Source organism: Euprymna scolopes, chromosome 13, assembly GCF_053919585.1.
Source record: "Euprymna scolopes isolate OS-2025 chromosome 13, ASM5391958v1, whole genome shotgun sequence".
Lineage (NCBI taxonomy): Eukaryota > Metazoa > Mollusca > Cephalopoda > Sepiida > Sepiolidae > Euprymna > Euprymna scolopes.
Genome location: NC_136494.1, coordinates 100,681,692 through 100,689,053, shown reverse-complemented (window position 1 = coordinate 100,689,053; position 7,362 = coordinate 100,681,692).

Sequence of the window (7,362 nt, the reverse complement as noted above, 5' to 3'; positions counted from 1 at the left end):
ATATATATATATATATATATATATATATATATGTATATATATATATATATATATATATATATATATATATATATATATATATATATATATATATACCTGATATGTAAATGCCGGTTTTTATCGCTCATTAAATTTATATCGCTCTTTTTTTTCTGACATGATAATATTTGGAGAATGCTTTGTTTGAAACTTATTTGACTTCTGAAATTCTTGCTTTTTAAATGTTTTAAAGTGTATGAATAAAAATAAAAAGACAATATCTTTCATAATATCGTGAACAATATTTGTAACAGAAATCATTTCATTGGAAAATTAAGTCCTCATTTACATTATAACAACCGTTAAGGCTGATTAAACAGAATCGTGTTTAATTTACCAATGCACATGAAAAACATGTGATTTGATATCGACGAAACTGCAGTCTAAAAATATAATAAAATGTTTTATACAACAAATCTGTGATTTTATTCTCGCATATAAAATAAACCCCTATGGATGTCTGTCAAGTACCAATTGTCAATTATTTATTTCTGGGCAAAATCAAATGAATATCTTTAAAATCAAACGAATATCTTTAATATCAAATGAATATCTTTAATATCAAATGAATATCTTTAATATCAAATGAATATCTTTAATATCAAATGAATATCTTTAATCATAAGGTTATTACATACGTTTTCCTGGTTTTATATGATAAAATGCTGTTTCTATTCTACTTAAAAGAAACTTATTTTTTAGGTAAACAAAACGAAGACTATAAATCGCAAACTCTCACGTGAATGCCATCAGTACAAACAGTTTTGATTTTATACCGCGGATTATCTGGATAATTCAGACTACCGTTCTCATCTTAAATGTTATTTTCACAAAGTTTTGATCCTCAGTACAGACTATACTAAGAATACAATTGCGAATTAATTAAGACATGCTACACCGTGTATTAAATAAATGATTCTGTTCAAAATTCTGTGCCGATTCCTGAGTTCAGTAGAAAGATTCTAAAGTCCAACACGATATCTCTGAAGAAAGTCGAAAGTCACATTGACGGAAACGTTGTGAAAATAACACTTAATATGAGAACAGTAGTCCGAATAATCACAATAATACTAATTATCAAATCTAATTTATAAAATTCAGAAACACAGCTTTCTCATCAAAATCTAATTAATTTTCTTAAATTTCGTTTAATTTCTCCCAAATCTATTTTTTTCTTTTAATTTCCAAAAAGAAATTAAACACTTATTCGCTGATAAAAGTATTGCATTATTCGAGCATCCATATTTTCGTATCTATCGTGGTCCTCAACTAATGTTTGTGTTTTCTTGTATAACCTATGCCTTCACCATGCGGTGGTTGGTAATGTGTTCCATTTACCCGGGAGGCCTTCGACACGAAATAATTAAAATTCCCGAAATTCCAATCATCTATATTCAACACTTGACCTTTGTCGTTTCCTTTTCACGATTGACTACGTGGCTCTGTTCAGAAATATTCCTCGAGTGAAGCCAGACAAATTACCTTTTAATAACCACATGTGAATAAAAGCATCCACTGTTCGATTACATTTTCATTGACTATTTTTAGATATTCAATAAATAGATTGGTAAATATACCAATTTAAAAAAAAAAAAATCTGATGGGCCCATAAAAGTGGATGGGGCAGATGAGGATTATGGAAACTGTTCCTAGCCAAACTGAATAGTAGTTTAGACTGTTCTTGGTCTAGTAAAATATTACATTCTTCATCGTTTGTCTTTACTTCCTTTTAGCAATGTTATCGGCGAATGAGAACTATACGTATTAACCTCCACATATGGCACTGCACAACTCGATAAGCGCTTGAGTAAATAATATTTACAAACTGACGCATCAGTACAATGAAAAATCAGGTAAAAAAAATCATAGTTTAAAAAATACATTAATTATAAAAAAAAAAAAAACAAACAAGCATTCCCTCCAAGAATCAGATTGCGGCTAATCTATATAATATTCCGTTTGTTTCTTCTTTAGTTAGTTCGTACGTTACGCTTTGAAAGCGGACAAATACAACTCCTGAAGATCAAACTGCTTCGGAATAGGGCCAAATTCGCGGGAATTTTCTTTAAAAAGGCGAATCTTGCAACTCCAGACAATAATGTGAGAGTGATCCCCCTTTGATGTAGCCTAGTTTTCAACTATCATTATAATAATATATGATCATTGTTTTAATGGTGTGATCGTAGTAATTTTGACGTGCAGCAGTTCTTCACCGAAAAAAGTCAGTGAAATGCTACATAAATAGAACACTCGAAAAAAAAAAACAGGACAAAAAGAACATTGCCTGCCAAGAAGGCTGGAGTAAAGAAGCAAATTAAAGATATACTCTTACAATGTTATTTTATTATTTGTATTGAACTATGTAACACAATCTTACTTTTTGAGTATTTAGTAGTGTTCTTAATTTATCTCATTTTGGTGAGTTGTGCATTCCTATATATATAAAATGAACTCATTTTTCCCCTCTGATTTTGACCTTAATAGGATTAAAAACCAAGACATTTCATGCAAATGTAATACGCACAAAGTGCAGCACACTATCTGAGGTGTGTTATAGACCTATTACCTCTCCACTTCCTCGATAATCGTAGATTCCTATATTTTTTCTGTTGAGAGTTCGCTGCCAAAATCGGTTAAAATCAATGGAAGTGGTAAAATCTTTTCTCTCTAATAAATTCTTCCTTCCGCCATCACCAATTACACCGTTGCAGGATCGTTCATAAGGGAGAGTTACGAAGAAACACTGGCTTGGGGTTTCTTTACTTCGTAGTTGCTTAAAAAAACTGGAATGGAATTTTAACGTTCCTTTTCGTCCTATGATTTTTACTCGGTGAAACGCACCATGGACTTAACCGAATCGAAGGGTTATTTATGCTATTTTTTTCGCTTTATTTAGTTTTGTAGTTGATTTAAAAAATGGAATGGAATTTTAACGTTCATTTTCGTTCTATGCTTTCTACTGGGTGAAACACACCATAGACTTAACCGAATGGAAGGGTTATTTATGCCATTTTTTCGCTTTTCGCTGTTTTTCTTCTTTTTGTTTTTCCGAACACGTTCATCATTTTTTCCTCTGATTTTTGCTTTTTGTTTTTCCGATTTCGTTTTTAAAGAAGTTTACGTTTGTTCGCTGTTGGTTTTGTTTTTTTTATTTTTGGTTTTGCCGATTTAAAAAAAAAGTTTAACATCGTTTTTTTTAATATTTAAACAGGGTTATTACTTCACTTATTCTTTACTTAACCCCATCTTACACACACCCGTCCAAAAAACCGGCAACGCCGGGTACCCCCGCTAGTCTAAAATACAATGGACACTATTTTCATCGAAATGTAAATAAACTCATCTTATTGGCTTTTCTGTCCCAAAAACTTTCTTTTTGCTCTATCCAGAAAACATATCGGCAAAACATATTTGTTGATTAAATATATTATGATACGTAGGGTTTTCACGAGTCCTGCTAGTTATAACGATTAAAATAAACGAAAATGTTCAGCCATAACTCCCTAAAATGAAAAATAAGTCGAGTATAGATGAGAACGTTAAGTTTGTACAAAAGTGAATAACTTTAATTTTCCTTTCCCCCAATGAACAATTAAAACAATATAACTTATAACAATATAAAAGAAGTTGACGGAACAACAAGTCTTGAAAAAATATTTAAAAAAAAAAACAAGAAAAAAAGATACGGTTACAAAAAAGAAAAGAAAACAAAAATTGTACTTACACCTAACAATTATACGGTAAAAAATCTTTTCTTGGAGAAAAAAACAAACAAACTTTCTGTTGATAAATAGTTTGCAAAAAAAAGTAAATAAATAAAAATAAATACTAAAATGAAATAAACATATTTTCATTTTTTAAGGCAGATTTTTTTGTTGTTATTTTTTTATTATTTGCATTTGTTTTTTTTTTTCCGGGTTTTTTTTTTCATTAGTCTGCGTCTGTTACGGCGCTCGGCTGACACAGATAATTGCCGGTCTCGCTCGATCCATGCTTGACGGGAATTCACGAGAATTCGGGTCAAATTATGCAAGAGTACCAATTTGCGATACTTTCTGATTCATTCGAGCGGAATATAAAATAGGGGGCATTATTTTCCGAACGCCCCTCGTAATATTCGAAACGCAAATAAAATACCCTATATACGGCTATACATTGGATCATACGAGAAATAACGCACTTTCTTCTAGTTACCTCGAGTAACATCACTCAAATTGATACTCAACTAAACCAAATGAACTCTTGTTCTGGAATCCGGTATGACACAGGGACTAAAAGAAAGATAAGCCACATAATGATAACATATTTAATTGTTCACTTGAAGAAAGGAAAGTTAAAGGTATTCAATTTTGTACAAACTCAACGTTTGAGAAGAAAAGAGAAAACTTTAGTTGAACACTCGGATATCTATATTCATAGAGGGTATCCCAATAAAATGTATACACCCTTTAAATGACCATAAAACCAACATTTATTATAAGAAAAAGTTTCATACATCAAAATACTGTGAACAAATATAGAAACCAGCTAGTTATCGAAAGTGTTCAAATCATTGGACGTTGTGGTCCATGAACAGCTGACAAAGCTCACTGATTGAATCGAAAACGTTCCTAATGAGTTAATTTTTTATATTGACACATCTTCTTTCAATGGTTGCTCTCAACTCATTCCTTGTAGCTCGTTTTTTGGTGTGAATCCTGTGTTGAACATGCCCCCACATCGCCCCCCCCCAAAAAAAAAAGAGAAAAAATACAGGGATTCTCAAATCCGGTGAGCGGTGGACAGTACTCGATACTTCCTCTTCGTCCTATCTGTTTCTCAGGTGACTATCAGTATATGCTTTTACGTCATGATGATATTGGGGAAGTGCTCCATCCTACTGAAAGTGCCATTTTTTATTCCTAAATATCTCTTGGGAACATGGCATAGGGTATTCATGTAGCAAGTTGAGATAATTTAAAGAATTATACAGTTTATTGGGAAACCCTTTATATATATATAGAGAGAGAGAGCAAGCGTTTTCCCGAGGAAGAAACACTTTGATTTTTTTTTTTTAGAATTTACTTACTGAAGTAAAATGAAAACAGAAGCTGAATAAAGTTTAGTTAATCATGAAGACGGTTTATGGCAAGTATTTGTTGTCATTTGATTTCAAGACGACTATGCTATAAAATATAGAAAATGAAGAATAATAGTGGTAATATGGTGTCTAAATTCTATGTAATTAACACTTATTTAACTCGTATTTTTTACTAAGAGTCACCATTCATCAAAGTCCAAGAGATACCCAAGGATAATGTTTAATGATTGTCAGTTAGGCAGTGAGACAACATCGTAATGATTGTAAATGATGCTACCAGTTTGTCAGAATCCGATTATCGAAGGGGACGAATCAACAAAAATCTGTTTACATTGGACTGAAAACAACAATGTTGTAATCAGCTGGAAGCAGCCCTGTAATACTTAATATATTATTATTTTCACACGCTAATGTGTACTGAAATAGAATTAAAACGAATATAAGTATTTTTTTCAATTACGCATTTTATATTGCCGTACTAGTGGTAAGTTATTCGCAATTCATACCTTTAGACGATGGGCTAGCCCCGATTTTTGTGTCATTCTGTCAATACACAACCTATATGGAAAAATGTTACTTGATTTTGAGTTTCGATGCCGTAGAGTCTAAATCTAAAACGATCTCCAGTTGAACAATGCGCATTTTCTTTTTTTATAATTTGCAATTTAATTTGATTATTTTATTGCAAAAGTTGAGCGTAAAATTCATCTAAGGGAGGTAACGAGTTAGTAAATATGATTTTTTTTTCGGTCAGTAGTTATCTCTTTTAATTTCAAAATTCGGCAAAAACCGAATTCCCCGAATGTTTGTGCAATACATTTGGAGTCAAATAATGCGATTAAAAAAATATTTCTTTTACTGAAATAATATTTTTTAAAAATATGAATATGCAAATACGTAGAACCATTTTGTCTGTCAGTAATGTAATGTTGCTCGTATGTGTAAACGTTTTTCAATTTTTAAAAACATTGCCGCTAAATACAAACCATAATGTTTCGACTGAATTACGCTGACCCGTGACAAACGAATGCCGCTCAAAGAATTCATGAAAGATTTCGTTTTTTTCTCACACTTAATGTCGACCTGTTATCTGTGCTCCGTTTTCAATAGAAGAAATTTTCTATTTTGACAGCAATTTTCTCCGGTGCTGAACCTCTCATCAGACAAAGTTGATATTTGCAAACGACCTGACATTAAACGCATATTGGAGAGGCGTACGCATACTGTCCTTTCAACTCGGCTTTCTGCCAAAGAACAGTAGAAACTGCATGCCATTCCATGCATTTAGACGATCTATATACAAGTATTTCGATTCTCTACCCGGTGGTATCATCTATCTCTCTTAATCAGATGATATCAGACTTTTGTTTCAATTGTATCTATTGATATGAAGAATTATCTATGTTTTATTTGTTGTAATAAAAATAAATTTTGCAAAAAAAACATAATTTCCGTCAAGTATACACAGTTACCACGCTGTGGTGAGTTCTGTCTATGTAAGTGTTAGGCTTATGTTAAGGGTTAAGTTTAAGCTGTGAAAAACTAAGAATGAATGCTACCGTGAAACGCATCGCGGAATGGTAGATAGCTACCTTAATGAGTTTATAAATGTAAATATAAATGTACGCCAAGACTCACTGACATTGAGTTATAACATATCTTTATAACAATTCTTTTTAATAACATATTTTTTGCAAGAATTCACATTTTGACTGTTATTTTCGGGGGTAGGACAGAAAGTGTATATAAGGGTGTGTGGCTTATTTACAAAATATTCCGTCTAGGTTCATGAAACGAAATTATTTGTGAGAATTACTGCCTTTTCTCTCTCAGGTAAATTGTTTATTAGGTCATATAGTGCCCTATCTTTCACAAATACGAGGGTCGTTCCGAAAGTCAAGTCTATTAATACTACTACAAACCAAACTAATCAGCAAAGACATCCTCTTGTATGGGTATGCTGCGTCTTCTTCTTTATCTTGAATCTCCGCTGCCGGCCCTCGTTTTCACTGATCCAGACTGTTAAGAATATTTTATAATTATTCGTCCACTATTTCTTGACTAATTAAATCTTTTTGGAATTTTGGCTCGTGTAGCCCTAAAAAGTCAGCAATATGCTTCCCTTATTCGAAAACTTTGATGACTTTAAATGAACAGACATGTTTTATGGCATATCAAGATTTATTTAATGCCATAACCTGATTCATATTGCAAACGATTATTAAAAGACAATTTTATAATTC